The sequence below is a fragment of the Neolamprologus multifasciatus genome, unplaced genomic scaffold, assembly GCF_963576455.1.
Source record: "Neolamprologus multifasciatus unplaced genomic scaffold, fNeoMul1.2 scaffold_10, whole genome shotgun sequence".
NCBI lineage: Eukaryota > Metazoa > Chordata > Actinopteri > Cichliformes > Cichlidae > Neolamprologus > Neolamprologus multifasciatus.
Window position 1 is genome coordinate 172,524 of NW_028181985.1, and position 21,744 is coordinate 194,267.

The 21,744-nt window shown below is 44.8% G+C and overlaps 1 long non-coding RNA gene across 1 annotated transcript; it reads right to left on the reverse strand.

Moving 5' to 3' along the window:
* Positions 1 to 17,452: 17,452 nt before the first annotated feature.
* LOC146490364 (uncharacterized) lies at positions 17,453 to 19,168 on the reverse strand. Its single transcript, XR_014872808.1, has 3 exons — positions 18,919 to 19,168; positions 18,689 to 18,752; positions 17,453 to 18,297 (listed from the first exon to the last, which is right to left on the reverse strand). It is a non-coding gene; the product is annotated as an uncharacterized LOC146490364 (long non-coding RNA).
* Positions 19,169 to 21,744: the final 2,576 nt, after the last annotated feature.

Here is a 21,744-nt window from a genome sequence, read left to right on the forward strand (position 1 = left end):
GCGGTGCCACCCGATCACAAGGGCTGGCAAGGCTTTCGGAGCCAGAGGAGCGCACACCCCTACAAAGAGTGGCCAGGCGGCCCCGTCTGGGTTTTTTCTTCTTTCTTTCACGCTCCTGGTGGGCGGTGCCACCCGATCACAAGGGCTGGATAGGCTTTCGGAGCCTGGGGAGCGGACACCCGTAGAAAGGGTGGCCAGGCGGCCCGGTCGGGGTTTTTTCTTCTTTCTTTCACACGCCTGGTGGGCGGTGCCACCCGATCACAAGGGCTTGCAAGGCTTTTGGAGCCAGAGGAGCGGACCCCCCTACAAAGGGTGGCCAGGCGGCCCGGTCCGGGTTTTTTCTTCTTTCTTTCACGCGCCTGGTGGGCGGTGCCACCCGATCACAAGGGCTGGCAAGGCTTTCGGAGCCAGAGGAGCGGACACCCGTATAAAGGGTGGCCAGGCGGCCCGGTCCGGGTTTTTTCTTCTGTCTTCCACACGCCTGGTGGGCGGTGCCACCCGATCACAAGGGCTGGCAAGGCTTTCGGAGCCAGAGGAGCGGACACCCGTATAAAGGGTGGCCAGGCGGCCCGGTCCGGGTTTTTTCTTCTTTCTTTCAAACGCCTGGTGGGCGGTGCCACCCGATCACAAGGGCTGGCAAGGCTTTCGGAGCCAGAGGAGCGGACACCCGTATAAAAAAGGGTGGCCAGGCGGCCGGGTCCGGGTTTTTTCTTCTTTCTTTCACTCGCCTGGTGGGCGGTGCCACCCGATCAAAAGGGCTGGCAAGGCTTTTGGAGCCAGAGGAGCGCACACCCCTACAAAGGGTGGCCAGGCGGCCCGGTCCGGGTTTTTTCTTCTTTCTTTCACGCGCCTGGTGGGCGGTGCCACCTGATCACAACGGCTGGCAAGGCTTTCGGAGCCAGAGGAGCGGACACCCGTATAAAGGGTGGCCAGGCGGCCCGGTCCGGGTTTTTTCTTCTTTCTTTCACGCGCCTGGTGGGCGGTGCCACCCGATCACAAGGCCTGGCAAGGCTTTTGGAGCCTGGGGAGCGGACACCCGTATAAAGGGTGGTCAGGCGGCCCGGTCCGGGATTTTTCTTCTTTCCTTCACACGCCTGGTGGGCGGTGCCACCCGATCACAAGGGCTGGCAAGGCTTTCGGAGCCTGGGGAGCGGACACCCGTATAAAGGGTGGTCAGGCGGCCCGGTCCGGGTTTTTTCTTCTTTCTTTCACACGCCTGGTGGGCGGTGCCACTCGATCACAAGGGCTGGCAAGGCTTTCGGAGCATGGGGAGCGGACACCCTTATAATGGGTGGCCAGGCGGCCCGGTCCGGGTTTTTTCTTCTGTCTTTCACACGCCTGTGGGCGGTGCCACCCGATCAGAAGGGCTGGCAAGGCTTTCGGAGCCAGAGGGGCGCACACCCCTACGAAGGGTGGCCAGGCGGCCCAGTCCGGGTTTTTTCTTCTTTCTTTCACGCTCCTGGTGGGCGGTGCCACCCGATCACAAGGGCTGGCAAGGTTTTCGGAGCCAGAGGAGCGGACACCCGTATAAAGGGTGGCCAGGCGGCCCGGTCCGTGTTTTATCTTCTTTCTTTCACACGCCTGGTGGGCGGTGCCACCCTATCACAAGGGCTGGCAAGGCTTTCGGAGCCAGAGGAGCGGACACCCGTATAAAGGGTGGCCAGGCGGCCCGGTCCGGGTTTTTTCTTCTTTCTTTCACACGCCTGGTGGGCGGTGCTACCCGATCACAATGGCTGGCAAGGCTTTCGGAGCCTGGGGAGCGTACACCCTTATAAAGGGTGGCCAGGCGGCCCGGTCCGGGTTTTTTCTTCTGTCTTTCAGACGCCTGTGGGCGGTGCCACCCGATCACAAGGGCTGGCAAGGCTTTCGGAGCCAGAGGAGCGCACACCCCTACAAAGAGTGGCCAGGCGGCCCCGTCTGGGTTTTTTCTTCTTTCTTTCACGCTCCTGGTGGGCGGTGCCACCCGATCACAAGGGCTGGATAGGCTTTCGGAGCCAGAGGAGCGGACACCCGTATAAAGGGTGGCCAGGCGGCCCGGTCCGTGTTTTATCTTCTTTCTTTCACACGCCTGGTGGGCGGTGCCACCCTATCACAAGGGCTGGCAAGGCTTTCGGAGCCAGAGGAGCGGACACCCGTATAAAGGGTGGCCAGGCGGCCCGGTCCGGGTTTTTTCTTCTTTCTTTCACGCGCCTGGTGGGCGGTGCCACCCGATCACAAGGCCTGGCAAGGCTTTCGGAGCCTGGGGAGCGGACACCCGTATAAAGGGTGGTCAGGCGGCCCGGTCCGGGATTTTTCTTCTTTCCTTCACGCTCCTGGTGGGCGGTGCCACCCGATCACAAGGGCTGGCAAGGTTTTCGGAGCCAGAGGAGCGGACACCCGTATAAAGGGTGGCCAGGCGGCCCGGTCCGTGTTTTATCTTCTTTCTTTCACACGCCTGGTGGGCGGTGCCACCCTATCACAAGGGCTGGCAAGGCTTTCGGAGCCAGAGGAGCGGACACCCGTATAAAGGGTGGCCAGGCGGCCCGGTCCGGGTTTTTTCTTCTTTCTTTCACGCGCCTGGTGGGCGGTGCCACCCGATCACAAGGCCTGGCAAGGCTTTCGGAGCCTGGGGAGCGGACACCCGTATAAAGGGTGGTCAGGCGGCCCGGTCCGGGATTTTTCTTCTTTCCTTCACGCTCCTGGTGGGCGGTGCCACCCGATCACAAGGGCTGGCAAGGTTTTCGGAGCCAGAGGAGCGGACACCCGTATAAAGGGTGGCCAGGCGGCCCGGTCCGTGTTTTATCTTCTTTCTTTCACACGCCTGGTGGGCGGTGCCACCCTATCACAAGGGCTGGCAAGGCTTTCGGAGCCAGAGGAGCGGACACCCGTATAAAGGGTGGCCAGGCGGCCCGGTCCGTGTTTTATCTTCTTTCTTTCACACGCCTGGTGGGCGGTGCCACCCTATCACAAGGGCTGGCAAGGCTTTCGGAGCCAGAGGAGCGGACACCCGTATAAAGGGTGGCCAGGCGGCCCGGTCCGGGTTTTTTCTTCTTTCTTTCACGCGCCTGGTGGGCGGTGCCACCCGATCACAAGGCCTGGCAAGGCTTTCGGAGCCTGGGGAGCGGACACCCGTATAAAGGGTGGTCAGGCGGCCCGGTCCGGGATTTTTCTTCTTTCCTTCACGCTCCTGGTGGGCGGTGCCACCCGATCACAAGGGCTGGCAAGGTTTTCGGAGCCAGAGGAGCGGACACCCGTATAAAGGGTGGCCAGGCGGCCCGGTCCGTGTTTTATCTTCTTTCTTTCACACGCCTGGTGGGCGGTGCCACCCTATCACAAGGGCTGGCAAGGCTTTCGGAGCCAGAGGAGCGGACACCCGTATAAAGGGTGGCCAGGCGGCCCGGTCCGGGTTTTTTCTTCTTTCTTTCACGCGCCTGGTGGGCGGTGCCACCCGATCACAAGGGCTGGCAAGGCTTTTGGAGCCAGAGGAGCGCACACCCCTACAAAGGGTGGCCAGGCGGCCCGGTCCGGGTTTTTTCTTCTTTCTTTCACGCGCCTGGTGGGCGGTGCCACCCGATCACAACGGCTGGCAAGGCTTTCGGAGCCAGAGGAGCGGACACCCTTATAAAGGGTGGCCACGTGGCCCGGTCCGGGTTTTTTCTTCTTTCTTTCACGCCCCTGGTGGGCGGTGCCACCCGATCACAAGGGCTGGCAAGGCTTTCGGAGCCAATGGAGCGGACACCCGTATAAAGGGTGGCCAGGCGGCCCGGTCCGTGTTTTATCTTCTTTCTTTCACACGCCTGGTGGGCGGTGCCACCCTATCACAAGGGCTGGCAAGGCTTTCGGAGCCAGAGGAGCGGACACCCGTATAAAGGGTGGCCAGGCGGCCCGGTCCGGGTTTTTTCTTCTTTCTTTCACGCGCCTGGTGGGCGGTGCCACCCGATCACAAGGCCTGGCAAGGCTTTTGGAGCCAATGGAGCAGACACCCGTATAAAGGGTGGCCAGGCGGCCCGGTCCGTGTTTTATCTTCTTTCTTTCACACGCCTGGTGGGCGGTGCCACCCTATCAGAAGGGCTGGCAAGGCTTTCGGAGCCAGAGGAGCGGACACCCGTATAAAGGGTGGCCAGGCGGCCCGGTCCGGGTTTTTTCTTCTTTCTTTCATGCGCCTGGTGGGCGGTGCCACCCGATCACAAGGCCTGGCAAGGCTTTTGGAGCCTGGGGAGCGGACACCCGTATAAAGGGTGGTCAGGCGGCCCGGTCCGGGATTTTTCTTCTTTCCTTCACACGCCTGGTGGGCGGTGCCATCCGATCACAAGGGCTGGCAAGGCTTTCGGAGCATGGGGAGCGGACACCCTTATAAAGGGTGGCCAGGCGGCCCGGTCCGGGTTTTTTCTTCTGTCTTTCACACGCCTGTGGGCGGTGCCACCCGATCACAAGGGCTGGCAAGGCTTTCGGAGCCAGAGGAGCGCACACCCCTACGAAGGGTGGCCAGGCAGCCCAGTCCGGGTTTTTTCTTCTTTCTTTCACGCTCCTGGTGGGCGGTGCCACCCGATCACAAGGGCTGGTAAGGTTTTCGGAGCCAGAGGAGCGGACACCCGTATAAAGGGTGGCCAGGCGGCCCGGTCCGGGTTTTTTCTTCTTTCTTTTACACGCCTGGTGGGCGGTGCCACCCGATCACAAGGGCTGGTAGGGCTTTCGGAGCCTGGGGAGCGGACTCCCGTATAAAGGGTGGCCAGGCGGCCCGGTCCGGGTTTTTTTCTTCTTTCTTTCACACGCCTGGTGGGCGGTGCCACCCGATCACAAGGGCTGGCAAGGCTTTCGGAGCCTGGGAAGCGGACACCCGTATAAAGGGTGGCCAGGCTGTCCGGTCCGGGTTTTTTCTTCTTTCTTTCAAACGCCTGGTCGGCGGTGCCACCTGATCACAAGGGTTGGCAAGGATTTCGGAGCCTGGGAGACGGACACACGTATACAGAAACAGAAACTGAGTGATACTCAGCACTTTATCATTGAACTCTGCAATGTCCAAAAGGCCTTTCATACAGTAAATGTGAACAAGAGCCGGGGTCCTCATAATATTAGTGGCCGCCTAATTAAATCTTGTGCTGAAGAACTCAGTCCTATATTTCAGGTTGTTTTTAATCAATTCTTGAAAACACAACATGTGCCCTCTCTTTGGAAAGAAGCAGTCGTGGTTCCTGTCCCTAAATCTAGTTGTCCAAAAATGCTAAACGACGTCAGGCCTGTTGCAGAGGATGGCTTTATCAATCCTTAAAAATGGTTCCCATCCTCTACGGGGTGAATTTCAGCTTCTTTCCTCAGGATGGAGGTTTCTATTTCCAAGATGCAGGACAAAGCGTTATAAAAACAGCTTTGTCCCTGTTGCTGTCACTGAATTAAATAAGAACTGTTTTTGATTCGAAACATTAAATTACTATATATGTGCCACAGTGAGGTTTATATTTTTCTAGGTATGTGTGTTTTTGAAGGGATGCCAAATGCTATCATTTTCCTGTAAAGCAAATTTACCTTGCCTATGGGTATAAATACCTTGACCTTGATAGAACAGAACTGCCTGTGATATTCTGGCCTGCTGTGTGGTGCATCTGTTATCTGGCCTTGCTGTACAATCACAACATGGTATTGCATTAACAGAATTCATTTGTGAAGGCAGTGGTGTATTAGTCATGTTCTTTATTTTTCTTTTTGGTCCAAGGACATTATGATGTGCACCATGCGATACACAGATGTCAAACATGCCAGCAGCGGTGCAGCCCTGATTTAAAGGACCTGATTAGGAGTGGATATTGGCCAGCATCTGTCAACATGTCTACTCTTTACACTTTAGACCCTTGAGCTCCTTCCAGGAATTAAAAGTATTTTCTCCATGATTCTCCAGGGAAGCTTTTGCAAAACGGTTGGAACGTTGTTGTCTGTTAAAGTGAAGTATTTCTTTGAAATTGTTTTTCAATAAGCAGATGCAAATATTTATTTCTCTGTTATATTTCTGTACATACAAACTGGGCATGCCAACAGCAATGCACTGCAGCACAGCTTTCTTGATGAGGAAGACCAGCTGTGCTGTGATGTCAGCTTCAGCTGCCCAGCATGCACACCTGAAATGTTGGCGGTTTCAGTTGATGGTAACAGAAATCTATATCACTTTCAGAAAAACGAAAGGTGCTCATTGTTGATGTTATTTGTTTTTGTGTTTTTATGCATATATTTCTATATACCTTCCATGGTTAGACTTTATTGCTTCTCTGATGTTGCTCTGATGACTTTTTTGATGGCATTTTTGTTGCTGAAGACAGCCTGCATTTGTCTGCATTTGTTGACACTTTACAGAAGGCAGTGAAAAATGTAGGCCTAGGTTGCCATCTTGTGGCAGACTGTTGTTACTACAACATATGAAATTGTGTTTCTATTGGAAATATAATTCAGCACCACTGAGCCGCTCTCTCTGTTACAAACTGAACCTGTTTTTTTAGACATATAAATCACTAAGCACAGTGAAGCTTTTGGTTTTGTAAAAGTGTTTCTTATTCAAAATGTATGTTGATTTTTATAAGGTTTAAGAGCAGTTAGCAGTGCATTCATGGACATCTTTAAACTATTAATTGAAAAATCTTTGGTCATGATGGCATGAACTAGAAACGTGAGCTCCAGGTGAGACTGCACAGAAGAACAAGTGTCCTTAAACTGCATCAACTGATGACGTCTTACAATTTTATTCTACTGTGTGTTTTTATCATTGAACGTTTATGTCTTTGTGTACACATACTAACACAAGCTACTGTGACTTAGAGAAGCTCAGCAACATTTTATTAAGTACACAAACAGTTCCAGGTGCTGGACTGTTTGAAGGCCCCACTTTGGATGTGAAGGACGTTCAGTTTTTTGTTGCAAAGTGTTTGCAAGAAATACACTATTATCACACCACAGTGAGCCAGTTGCATGAACAGCAGCCTAATCAGACTTCTGCAGAGTCTCAAAGTTTTTTTTGGAGTCTGCTTCTTGTGTCCAACAGGAAGAATTCTGTCCATAAACAAGGGATTTTAAAATGTACTATTTCTCAGTTTTTTCGTTTTACTTTTGTAAAGTAACCTAAAATTATTATTGCCTCAAAGCGATTTATACTCTGAGCTATGGATTTTTTTGTTTTTTAAATGTGTTTCTAAGCGGCCAACAAATTGTTAATGCATGGTTAAAGTGAATTGTTAATTTAGCGTTTCTGGTTTTACTATAAACAGACTGGGGTCGCTTGTGTTTTCTTTCTTCCTCAAATGATCAGATAAGAATTGATTAAAAGAAATAATGCAAAGGCATTTTGCTGTGTTCACAGAGGGTCTTGAGGGTCCGTGTAAACGGAAAGATGCTGGCGATGGTGTGTATGGATTTGAGTATTACCCCACCACACCTGGAACATGGGCATGCAAACAGTACAATAACTGGAATACTCCAACTTGCCAATGTGACTGATCATTCTATGCTCTGTTTAGTCCCATGGAGGCTAAGATTGGCACTGAGGCTGGCTAGCAGAAGGTGAGTGTTGTGGATAGGCGTAGCTTTGGGTCACGTGGTGTCGGTAATAGTAATAGTGATTGCTATATCACCTGTTCACGTCCCGAGGGAATTTTTGTGAATGAGTGGGTGATGGGGGAAGTCGACTTTTGCTGACCGCTCAAGCTTAAAATGTTTTTGATCACTGTTTTTCTACGGATTTTAAGGATTTGAAAAGAAATAAATAACTTTTTAATCTGGAACTTTGACTTACGTTTTGAACAGCGGGCGCGTCAACATTATTCCCCTATTCAGCTGCTCGGCGACTCAATATGGAACGCCAGGACTGCCATAATGAATTAATTAAATACACCATTAAATAATTAATTAAATGTGGCAATAATTAATTAAAATGGGAAATAATTAATTAAATAAATAGTTATGACACATGTAATTAATTAATTATTGACACATTTAATTAATTATTTATGTATTTCACAATTTAATTAATTATTGACACATTTAATTAATTATTTATGATATATTTATTTATTTCATTTTGGCAGTCCTGGCGCCTGGCTTTCATCTTGAATTAATTTTATCTGTCAACCTCACCCATCAAACTCAGGGGGTCCTACGTGTTTCACTCGCCAATTCTGAATTATAACTAACATTAAAAACATGTTTAAGGAGGAGAGAGAGCAAATAAATTCAATTAACAGCTGATCTTTGGGTTTTTGTTCAGTAATCAGTGTGACCTGCGTATAAACGCATAAAAGAAATAACGTTGGTGTTTCCGTCATGTAGTAACTGCTTTAACTGTACAAAGGTTGTTCGACACTATGAAACACACACAGACTTCATGATGTTCGGCTAATATTTTTATTGTGAATATTAATCATGAGGGTAAACTGACCTGTACACCACAGAGCGAGGTCAGCATGTCCACGATATCTTCAACTCTCTGAGTTAACCCAGAGTTTCCCAGCTGACTAATCTAACTGTCATCTACGAATAATTCACGGGTCATATCAATATGATTTTACAGAAAAGCATCCTTAATACTGCCAACTATTCCAGAGACGTGAAAATCTACAGCATAAAGAACACACAAATATAGCAGTCTAACGCAACACTGTAACAGAGATGAACCGTCAGTTTGTCACAGATCAAAGTGGAATGAAAGTGATTGGTTGAACAGGTGTGATCTGTGTTTTCTGCATTTTCATCAGCGTCAGAGACTCAGCAACAGATTAGAATAACAGTTATACATTTAATAAATCACCAAATGAACGCAAGAAACGAGCAAACCTGTTCGGACAGTTTGAGTTTGTGTTCCCTCAGCTGCAGACTGTTTAAATGTTTGAGAGGAAGATTAGATATAAAGCAATCGTCAAACATAGACTCAGTCTGCGTTCACATTGATATGAGGCCAGGACGGATAATGGCTGTGTCCTGTTTTAAGATCATACATGTAAAATTGTTGTCTGACCTCCGTCGATCCAGCCGCTCAGAGTTAACTGAAGTTAACTTGGATAAATTATAGTTAAGGAGTATCACAGATAACACCCACGTGAGCTGTGTGACTGTTCACCACTACACTGAAATCAGTAGGCTATTACTGAAATACACGTGCTATTTCATAAACTATGATGTAAAGTCCTACTAACATGTTTAGTTTTAAAGGACACCTTCCTGCCTTTAGTCTAATTCATGAGCAGTTTTAGTTTTCTTCTAACATCCAGAAGTCTGCACCATGTGTTTCATAGTTTGTAACAAACCTTTGACAGTTAAACATAACATGACCGAAAAAGCAAAAAAATAAATAAATGAATAAAAAGAGAGAGAGAAAAAAAAATCACACAAATTATATGTTAACCTCATTTATTTTTAGTTAAGTAAACTCTAAAAATTCTAACAGATCGCTGGTGCTTAGAACAACTATTAAAAAACAGATGATATAATATTTCTGTCCAGGTTGCAGTCTGCATGATGAACATGTAGTGTAATGAACCATTAAACGTCTGTAAAACGGTGCAGTTCTGAAACGTAACTTTAACCTCAGCCAAACCGATTTGCTCAGTTGTAAATAAAACAGCGAAGTAAACGTGACCCGACAGACAAAACCTGAGTGAATTAAGTCCAGCGTTTAAGAGCTAAAACTCAGGTGAGGTTTCTGTCTGCCGGTGATTGGACCTCAGCCGCTGATGAAGTGGGTTCGCCTATAAAGTGCTCTGTTGGGAAATAAGCTCCAGCAGCTCTGCGCTCGGGAAAAACTATATTTCCTTATCTTGTGCAGAAAAATGTGCTGACGTTGCGTAATATCGAGCACCGGCTGCCCAGTTAAACTGTGACTATCACCAGGTAATGTGGGCGTGTTTCTTGAATTAGCAGCAGGTGTTAAACAGCTGACAGGTGAGGAGGAGCAGGCACGTGCAGAGCGGGGGGGCTGGAGGGGCTTGAGCACCCGCCCCTTTCCTGATGGGTGCCCAAAGTGCCCTTTTGTTGAGGCAACTTTTAAAATTTTTTATTTATTTATTTATTTTTTAATGTATGTGTGCGTGCGGAGTCCTGTCTGTGCCCCTCAACAATAATATTTAACTATTAATCACAGTTTTGCTAAATAAAAGGATCTGGCTTGCATCAGTCACATGATCACATTTAACCAATGATCGCCCGTGATGGCAGAACGCGCTGGTTATGAGCCGGGAACAAGCTCACAAAGAGCACGCGCATTTTTTGCAGTCCGGAGCTGTAGGAGAAACACAAGTTAACTCAGAGACACAGACTGATGCGACAAAACCAGTAAGTAGGTGTACAGCGTACACTGTGGTGTATAGCACACAGGAGTGTTAGCTTATTACGGACACGTTGGTAAGTTGTCTTGTGGCAACTGACGCACTGAAACAAACGAGCGTGCTGTGTGTGCAACAGCGTGACAACATTACCTGTCCTTTTATTAACTGCACAGGTAGTGCTGGTCATAGCTGCTGGCTACCTGTGTAAGGCTGTCATGGGTCTGTAGCTCTGTCACCGTTTTAGGAAACATATTTAGTTTTAAAGTAAGTTTCCGGGCTTTTCCTGCCTTTCTGGGGGGATTATATTTCACTAAAAAACGGTCTAATATGCATGTCCACATAATTATGCAGTATTATAATTATAATATATTAAAAAACACACGCTGTATTTTAAAGAACATACATTAAGAAGCAAATTATATTAGATTTAGATTTTAAATAAGACAAAATTTGGATTTTACAGCAGTAAAATGATTGTATCGATTGTAGAGGAATTTCTTTCGCTAAGGTATTAATCACATTATTTCATTGTTTTAACATGTCTGACACTCATACTTAAGACAAATGGTAGGGGGTGTAGCAAAGATGTTGGGGAAACAGGAACTCCAGAGGACCAGTCTTTTGTCTCTTGAGGACTCTGGGAAGTAGCAAGGGAGTGTGAACTTTAAGGTGTGAAACAGCTGTGTACTGCCTTTGTTCCTGAAGAAGGTATTTAACTGAGAGGTTGACTTTGGCTCAGAGAGACTCTGCTGACCCTGCCCCGTGGTCATGCAGGGGCTTCACAAGCTTGTTTATATGTTGTGTGCATGGGAATAAAAGAATGTTAGCTACCGCTCACCGCTCGTCTGCAGACTTTATTTAAGTGGAAAAACTTCCACAACAAAATGGCGCTGCGAGCAGGGTGGTCCGTGTGGTCGCTGAACAACGGTTCCGTGGACGGGCTGATCACCCCTGAGGGAAAAGGTACCTTTGTCCTACCAGCTGTTGAAGCGAAGGAAATGGAGGAGTCACGGAGCCGTGTGTTTCAGTCACCACCGAGATCATCGATTTTGAGGGGACTTCTGCAGATGGGTGAGTTGTAGCTAACTTTGTATACAGTTATGAGGAGTTTTTTGTCTGGCCGAGGGGGGGAACGCTGGCTGACCCCGGAGTTCGAGTCTCCGGGAGGAAAAACCTGGTGGTTTGAGGCCCCAGGCTTGTGTTGGGTACGGCTCATCACAAGGACATTGGCTCGAGCACGTTGTTGGGGAGAAGCCGGCCCAGACCTGTGTTCGGTCGAAGTACGTCACAGGGACAGCAACTCGGGTACACTGTCGGGATCCATCTCTGTGTACTATAGTGCACGGAGTGGCGGTGTTCGTTCCTTGGTCCGTAGAAGGCAAGGGCCTCACGGGGGACGCCTCGTGTAGTAAAATGGGATCTAGATCCAGTAGATCGGCAGACGTTCCACCAGGCGGCCAGAGACAAAACTCAATACGTGACTGTGGTAAGAATTGAGTAAATGTGTGGTGTGTAAGATTGCAGAGAATGGTTGTGTGGGAAACGTTGATGTGTGTGTAAAAAAAAAAAAAAAAAAAAAAAAAAAAACAGTGAGAAACGGGGTTACAAAATGTTGAAAATGGGGAACAAAAAAAAAAAAAAAAAAAGAGAGGAGTGTAGAAATGTGTGTAAAAGTTGTTTTCAACTAGTGGGAGAGGGTGGTACTGCAGGCCACCAGCTCCCCTAGGGTGGACACACACAAAATTAGCAAAATTGTTGATAAAAATAAGCAAATAGGAAGAGGGTTTGGTGTTTTTCAACGTAGATCAACTACAATCTCTCTGGGTTTTTAAGAAAAGGGAATTCAGAACCAGAGAGGGGAGAGGTGTTGTTTTAAGCAATGAGAAGAATGATCAAAATGTCTCAGTGTGTCACTTGCAGGTGAAGAACAGACCTGGATCAATTTTCCACGTGCAGCAGTTGGAAGAAAATTATAGGTTAACACCATTAGAAACACTCAAGCCAAGCTTTGGCTAAATTGTTTTACAGCTTAACTTCCACGTGTTTGTCACCCTGAGAACACAAGCTCCAAGAATCTCTCCCTGAAGACAAGAAATGCAGTTCCAGAACAACGAGATGGATCTCAAGAGCTCACAGCAGCATCCTGAGCAGTGAAGAAAAGGTCCAGCAGCAGCAGCTGTGCAAGACAGCGACAGCAAGGAGAAAAATGGCATCATCATGACTGGATGGATGGATGTGCATTTCCAACGAGCTGCACCTTCACTGTGTGTGAATGGACTTTTGAAAAGACTGCCTGAGTTGGACATTTGCCACTTTCGGCGCAAAAATGGCAAAATGAGAGTGTTAAAGACACAGGACAAAGCTGAAAGACAACTGACTCTCACTGAACTGCTGCAAGGGGCAGAGATGAGATGAGACCACAGTCAAAGGAGAAGGGGACAACATGGAGGAAGGCTGTTGTAGTGTGGGAATGAAATTTGGGTTTAGGAAACTGGGAAGAAAAAACGACTGCCTTGCGTGGAGAATTGAAAAGTGTCTGGAGCACCGCAAAGAGGAGAGGTACACAAAAATTACACAAACAGAAAAATGCATTAATCCTACTAACACAAACACACATGCAATGAAGCTCATGAAGACCAAATAGCATTTTAAGCATTTCTGTTACCATCATCTTGTCCAGTTAGCTTAGTAGGTTAAGAAGTGATACATAGACTAGTGAACTAGTATTATTTTTGGGGAAGGATGATTGAATCAGCGGTGAACAGAATGCTGCGGGAGGGTCAGATGAGTGGGGACTAATAGATTATTGAGTTTCTGGTTTCTGATGTGTGAGGGAGGTCTTATCATGACACACATCTGGGTACATGGGGAAAACAAAACTCATTTTCTAATAGAATATTGCTGTTGTGTGAGGTGTGTGACTGGTGGATGAAAGTTTTGGATTTACTGATGCATTTTCCTTTGGTATCACTTTGAACCTGGCAATTAGTTGTTTTGATCTATCATTCTAAGAGAGTACGCTTAGACAACTTCTAAAAAGAGGCCTTCATATTTTTTGACTTTTAACAGTGCACTGAGATTTTTGTTTGGCAATTTTCTCTTTTTCAAGCAGGCCTGCAAGATCGGAATCGAAAGCGCTACACAACATGTTGATCAATCGCAAGTGAGCTTCTCAAATTAAAATGGGCTCGGGAGAAAGCCACTTATTTGGGACAATCAGAAAACAAGTCCCTGTCAAAAAGGATTCAGCGAGGTAATCCAGTCTAAATTCTTTCTTTTTCTTTTTTTGAAATGACGTCATTGCTGGCAGTAGAGACTTATTGCGACACAAGAGGTTCTGCTATCAGCAATAAACACGGGGATTGACTGGACTGACAAAAACTTGACTGACTTGACACCAATATGCAAGATTGCACCTCCACCCAGAGAGACAAAGGGTGGATGTATATATGTATGTTTCTTTGTTACAGGAGCAGAAAGGTGACAGCAACATCCTGGGTTGCATGGGCTTTTGAGCCATGCTGACTTAACCTTTTAATTGCCACTTTCTGTGTCTTTGTGAATTTACCAGCGGTGTGTTATTCATGACCTTGTATTGTTTACAGTGCAGAGGTCACTGTGAGAAAGTGTGCATACAGACGCGCTGCGCTAACATCAACATCACTTTTTCCACAGCAGAGGGCTAATCATATGATCTAATCACATGATTTACAGCAGGACACACCACTGGCTAATGTTTTTTCTTACAACAGGGCCTGGAGTGAAACTACTCTAGGGGAGAAGCCCTGAGAATTTTTAAGAGACAGTGCACAACTTTATTGTGTATGTCTAATGGTGATAAGCTAACATAGGGCAAAATAGGTTTTTCCGGGGAAGTTTTCATTTTTAAATTGCAGGAACCGTGACATGAGGGATATGGAAGGATTGACTGAGGCGCAGATGCAAACTGTGACTAGGAGACAACACTTCAAGAGGACCACTGAGAAGCAGGGACCATCTGCAGGACAACAGACAAACGACAGTGGGCTTCCAAAGGATTGTCATGAGGAGATTTTGAACAGCAAAATCTTAAAATAAAATGAAAGAGTTTCGCCGTTGACGCTGAGGAAGACAACTAAGGTGTACGACGTGCTCTGCCTTAAATCTACAGCTGCGTTGGAACAGAAATCGAGGGATGGAGAGAGCGTGCCAAGCTCCAAAAGTGACAGCGCAAGGAAGATCAGCGTTGGAATTATGACTCTGTAAATGGCACAGACACCAGGAGCCATAACTGTGACAGAGACTGACCACCTAATGCTGTTTCACTCTGCCATGCAAAGTACTTTGACACTCTGGAGAAGACCTTTCCTCTGTATCATTGTTGTTTCCATTTGCATGTGAGAGCTTAGATTGTGGGGAAGATTAAAGATGAACAAAGGGTGGTGGGAGAACAGTGAAGTGAGGATACACAGTGTGAAACTCCTTTAAGTGTACAATAATGTTGATGTGATATACAGAATGTCAGGAAAGAAATTCTGGTTTTAATGTGATTCTTGATTTTAGAATCAAAGGGTGGGATTGTAGAGGAATTTCTTTCGCTAAGGTATTAATCACATTATTTCATTGTTTTAACATGTCTGACACTCATACTTAAGACAAATGGTAGGGGGTGTAGCAAAGATGTTGGGGAAACAGGAACTCCAGAGGACCAGTCTTTTGTCTCTTGAGGACTCTGGGAAGTAGCAAGGGAGTGTGAACTTTAAGGTGTGAAACAGCTGTGTACTGCCTTTGTTCCTGAAGAAGGTATTTAACTGAGAGGTTGACTTTGGCTCAGAGAGACTCTGCTGACCCTGCCCCGTGGTCATGCAGGGGCTTCACAAGCTTGTTTATATGTTGTGTGCATGGGAATAAAAGAATGTTAGCTACCGCTCACCGCTCGTCTGCAGACTTTATTTAAGTGGAAAAACTTCCACAACACTCTACAGTTTAAAAATGTAATAAGCTTTGCCCCTGCACAGAGTGGATCGTGAAACAAATGGAATCATCATAAATACTTTATTTCATATTTATTACTTCCCCCTCCTCATTGCTTTATTATTGTAGCTCTAGTAATAAATAATAATGTAAGGATTCTGGATCAGCACCGTGATGCCCATAGTATATACAGTATTCTGAAGAAGGTCTAAAATGTCACTGTGTGTGCGTGCATGTGTGTGTTTTATTTAGATGGATAAAAAAAAAAAATATTACTCATGATATAACATTGTCCAGACATGGCTGGTAAGGACATGAGAAGGAAACAGTAGGAGCTGTGTGAGGCTGCTAAAGGCAGAGCTATAACATTTTTCTGTCATCATTTTATTATAGATTAAGTGCAAGAGTTGTTAGGTGTGGATAATTAGATTATAGTTTATTGCAATAGCAAGTTGTGCCTTGTTCTCAGATAGACAGCAAGTGGAGAGTGATATATGAAATGATGGGATGGAAGGAAGAAGAGAAGCAAAGAGTGATTCACAGGCAGAGCCTAAATTATTTCTCACAGTTTTCTGTTGCCTTATGGTTCCAAGTGCTGTCACCAATCTTTGCATTTTGTTATTATCTCATGACACTTGTTTAATCAGCTACCATCTCTCCTATGGACTTTTTAATGTCTACAGTCTCAGATCAGCACAGCCCTGCCCTCCAGCACTATCAGCAGCAACACCTCAACAGCAACATTGTACCCATCAGGTAAAACATCGGCTACGTTTGCTTTGCCTTGTCGCCACCTCACAACAGTGATATAGTATGATGCGATCCCATATTAGATTCTTGATGAATGTGTGTTGTTGTTATTCAGCCTGGTTCAATGTGCCCCTTTTTAACTTTGAGCACCCGCCCCTTTAAACGTCTCTGCACGGCCCTGAGGAGGAGGATGCATGCAGGTAAACTGAGGGCCTGTTGAGCTGATCGCTGGTGTCGTGAGAAAAATGTCAGCTCGTTCTTTATGTTACAGAAGCACAGAGACACAAGACCAGGTGGAAAGAGACGATCGTTCGGTGAAAATGAGAATCTGCGAATGCAACATGTGGAACACGGAGAGTGGAATATGTAAACAAACCGGTTAACGTAACCCCCTCGGTGCACTCTGCATGCTGACTGTTAGCAGAGCTACTGAAATCTCTGAAAACATCTGAGCACAAACATGTTCTATGTTGACAACCTGACCAGACATGTGAAGATTACAGCGCGACATTCGCGGCTAAAACACTGTTAAAAGTGTATTTGGTGACAGAAAAACGGGGTATTTTAAAACTACATCACCACCATTGCTGCCTGTGATTTGAAATGCATTCTGGGATACCTGGCTGCCCCAAGTCTACACAAGCAATCGATTATCTAGGATCGACCTGTTTTGACTTACTTTGCACGGCAACCAATCAAATGTTAGAGAAGCTGCATGGGCAGCGTTAACCCCGCCCCCTGAGTTTGATGGGTGAGGTTGACAGATAAAATTAATTCATGATGAGAGCCAGGCGCCAGGACTGCCAAAATGAAATAAATAAATATATCATTAAATAATTAATTAAATGTGTAAATAATTAATTAAAATGTGAAATAATTAATTAAATAAATAGTTATGACACATGTAATTAATTATTTAATGGTGTATTTAATTAATTCATTATGGCAGTCCTGGCATTCCATACTCCTACAGCCAGCCTTACAATTACATAAGCCTGATTAAGTTTGCAAACTCAACTAGCCAATCACCTCATTCAACCACTTCTAATCACTTTTACCAAAGCCAATAGCCACTTGCCTTACTGACGACTTGGCAACACTGCTTCAAGCTAGTGACAATGGCAGGCGGGGATACGCTTTAAATAGCAGAAGCTGCAGGCGCTTACTCCTGACGCCCCAAACTTTATTAGTTGTGCGTTGCCATGTAAATAGTTTGCATTTCATGTGTATGTACTTGCTAAGTACACGTGAAGAGATGTTGAATAAAAAAAACAAAACAAAACATACTTTTCTTTTCTGTTTTATTGAAACCACTTTACAGAAAGTACAATTGTTTACAATGAACAAAGAAGTAGGTACACTGTAAAATCTAATTAGTTCCCAGAACTCAAAAAAATTGAGTAAAGCTTAGCTAAAAATGACTAAATTAGGACAACTTATTTCTTTTGAGTACTCTGTACAAGCTCATTTGTTCCCAGAACTCAAGAAAATTGGATCAAGTTTACGTAAGATGACCAAGTTAGGGCAACTTACTCATTTTGAGTACTCTGTACAGCCTTGTTAGTTCCCAGAACTCAAAAAAATTGAGGAAACTCGTTGCCTCAAAAAAACTAAGTAAAGCTTACTTAAGATGACTGTTAGGACAACTTACACATTGCAAGTCTGCAGTATTAAGAATAACTTGATATTTCTGACTGTACAATTTTAATTGTTTACCTACTGACAAACATTTCAAGTTCAACTAAATGAAAAAACAATTTGTGGTAACCTGAATATGATTAAAAATAATTAACAACACTTTTTGTAATGATGTTAAAATCAGCCCAACTTTTATTTTCAAACACAACAAAGTATAACAGCCAACATACTGGACACTGTTCTGCTGAACAACAAACAATTATATTGCCATCACTGTTATAATCTTACAATGAAACAAAGTCTCAGAAGTAATTATTCTGAAAATAAGTTTAGGCCTACCTCAAGTTTGTTTTGTACTTACATTACTTATATAATCAAAATAAAATATGTATTGTTCTGTCACAAGTGCAGTCTCTGATTTAAACACATTTGTTTTTCATTCCAACACAGGAGCTGGAATGTTGTAATGTTTTAAGGATGCTTGTTTCCAGTCCAGGCATTACTGCCTGAATGATTGTCATGGATCGAGGTGATCCAAATGTAAGTGCAGAAGAAGGTCTTTAACTTCCCTTAAGTACAGTGGCAGTGGATGTGGGTTGGAGATGCAATGAGCTTGAACCTGCAGGCGACCATCTTCACTGACCACACCATCTGTGACGGAGGACTCATCTCTCCTGCTGTCCTGCAAGCAAACAATCATATTTTTGGGAACATGAACTTAATTGCTTTCTTAAAACATTTTTTTCTGCATTTGGTATAAAACAGACTCCAATTTACACAATCTCAGGCTCCCTCCCCACCAGAGAGGTGACATTCAACGTCCCACTGTCAGTCTGGATAGCCGTGACCCACACCCAACACACAATAATGCCATGAAAGCATCATTTTAAAAAGGGCTATGCAAACATGGCCAATAACTTTCATTCTAATGATGTGCAAAATGATTTGGGAACAAAACAGATGTTGCTGTTAGAAAACTTGCAGACTTCACTATATACAGTGTAGACCCTCTAAACTAAGTTTGTAATGTGATCTTTCAAGAAATGCAGACAAACTGTTGTTTGTTTACTTACACAGCATGTCTTGTAGAATTAACTGGAGTCACCAGCAACAGCATAGTGCAGTCATATCTCAAGTCTAATAACAGAAGACAGGAAAAGATCAGTAAAGAAACAACTTCCCCAAACCAAAGCAAATAAAACAATAAGTAAAAGAGGCTGTTCTAAAGTATGATTAAAGTTCAGCCTCATTAATATAAATGTCACTGACAGTTGCTAATATATTGGAAAAGCAAAATACTTACTGATGTCTTTCTGTCCAACAACAGGAGTGCTGGTCCCGAGCCTCAAAGACAGTAAGAAGCAAGCAGAGGGAGAAAAAGCAGAACAGTTTTCAGAAACTGATTTGATCCTTAATGGCTGTGCAATCATTGTAACATAGAGATTGCTTATGTTGTTAAATAAAGGCTAGATTTGACATTAATAGATGCCACAGATGTTCAAAAGCTGCCACAAAGCATGAACAACAAATGGACGTCTCCGAAAACGTTGGAGCATTTTTGCAAATATGTGATGTCGAGCAGATATTTGAACTTTACACAGCTACATTCTCGCCTGAAAATATCTTAAAAGTTTATTTTGTGACCCAGAAAAAGTAATAAGTTTTTTAGCCGCGCTCCTCCGCCATTGCTGCGTTTACAAGTATGTACAGGCTCCAATGACCACCATCCTCCTTTTCCCCAGACTACCCTTTCTGGGTCACAAAATAACCTTTTAAGATATTTTCAGGCGAGAATGTAGCTGTGTAATGCTCAAATATCTACTTAATTTATCAAAATATCACATATTTGCAAAAGTGCTTCCATGTTTTCGGAGAGCTCCGTTATCCACCAGCGCAATAGCTGACCGGTGTTCCAGATCTACTGGCGTTTAGATCAACTGGCGTTGGTCGAACAGATGTGTGGCAGTCTTGCGTTTCAGGAGCTGCTACCGACAAACCAGCAAAAAAACGCCAAATGTGTCATCTGTGACACTTGTGAGGTTATCTCAAACACACTCCGTCAGTCTTGATGCTGTTGAACAACAAAATGTTTAAAAATGTGGCGAGTTTACCTGGTGATGTCCTCACGCGCGACGCGATCACGAAAACAGCAAACAATTAACACCACGCAGATGTTGTTCACGGGACAGCAAGAGTAAACGATCGGGAGACTCAAGTCGTCGTTATCGTTCCCCTCGCACGTTTTATTTCTCCGGTTTCAGCGTTTTTGCTTCACAACTACAGCGAGCAGTTTACTTTGTGCACTAACATGGACTCGAGTCAACCAGCGCCACCTCTGGCCAAGTGCCACAACCTACAGCCAGATCAACCTGTGACACACATCTGCAGCACGTTTGAATTCGTTTCATGCACAACACATTTGTACCTTTAAATTTGTCTGTTTGTGTGTCATGCAAATAAACCTTTGAAAAGAATGAAATGACACTAATATGTCACTAGTGTTGTAACATCACATGTTGTTAGCGTAGTCTGTCTGTGTCTTTTCTCTGCAAACAAACATTTTAGAGTTGGTTGTTATATACAGTCTGTATAAGTGTGGTTAATCTAATAAACCCATAACTAATGATAATAATAATAATGACCCATAACTATCGTAAAACTTGTAGACCGGAAGTAGACACCTTTCGCGCATGCGGGGTACCGATCGGGTTTCCGGTACGGATCGGGTAGTGACACAGCCACTGGGGAGCGCCATATTGCGACCTCCACACAAACTGGAAACACGTGACCGCCACACTAACCGGTAACACGTAGCTTCAGTTAAATCGACTTTGACAGCTAAAATGAAATTGTGTTTTTTTTACTATTCATGCTGCTGATAAATAAAATTGGTTCCAAGTGTTTTTTTAACACTCTGGGTTTATTAAAAAAAATCACCATCCCTTCAGCTTGTTCGTGGCAAAAGTGTCCATGTGTTATGTTTTTGTTTCTTTGCTACTTTTTTTGCATAAAGGTTTTTTCATAAATATAAACTAGTCATTACTTTTTACATTTTTAATCCTTCAAACACCTTTTTCTAGTACAATGCACGTGTTTGAAGACAACCTCAAAACTCACCATTTCATATATCAGCAGTGCTACTGGAAATTATTGTACAGTCGTCCCTCACTATAACGCGGTTCACCTTTTGCGTTTCGCTGATTTTTTTCTTTTTTTCTTTTTTACAGTACATTGTGTTGTGCGTTCTGACTGCTGTAGACCAACCTAGTACAGTGTCTCCTGTACAGCAGCGGTCCGTTGAGTCGGTTTCCCTGGGTCTTTTCCCGTGTTGTGGTCGTGTGTCTTATTTTGAAAGAACTATTTACGCGTTACCATAGCGACCAGAGAGCATCAAGAAGCAGAGAGGAGGACTTTACTCGCAATGTTGTTGGCGTATTTCAGGAGGACGCTGCTCATAAAGTTACACAATTACACAGCCGAATTCGCGTTTATTATTATATTTTCAAAATACCACCGTTTTTGTCTTTGTTTGTATCATTTTATATTGTCTGACATTAAACTGGTCCGTGGTGCAAAAAAGGTTGTGCTGTACACTACAGAATGCGTTTAGCTCGTCGAATTTATATAAATCTGCCCACGAAACGTTTTGCACGGTTTCGTTTTATAATACTGGACTTATGTTTCTATGATGGGTTGAACTTTACGAGTGTTTAAACAAAAGAGAAAAGTGTGAAAATGTTCATGCATGTCTGAGGAAAGTGCATAAAGCATGTAGTGAGAGGTTTTACAGTCTTAAAACATTTTTAATAATTGTAAAAAAATAAAGTTGCCTACTTCATGTAGCGAATGTAACTCCCGCGATAAACGAGGGACTGCTGTATTATTAATAGTAGAGTCTGGGACATCTAATTGATTAACATCCACACTGATTATCATGCACTATTATTTTTGTTCAAGGACAGCAAAAACTATAAAACTCTCTCTCAGCTTGTTCGTTGCCAAAAATGGCCACTTTTGTGTATGTTCAAAAAATGCTGTAAAATGTGTATTTATTAAAACATTTATCTACTTTTACCGACTTGACTCTTTAAATTAGCTTCAGTCCTTTTCATCAAAACCAAAATTTTAT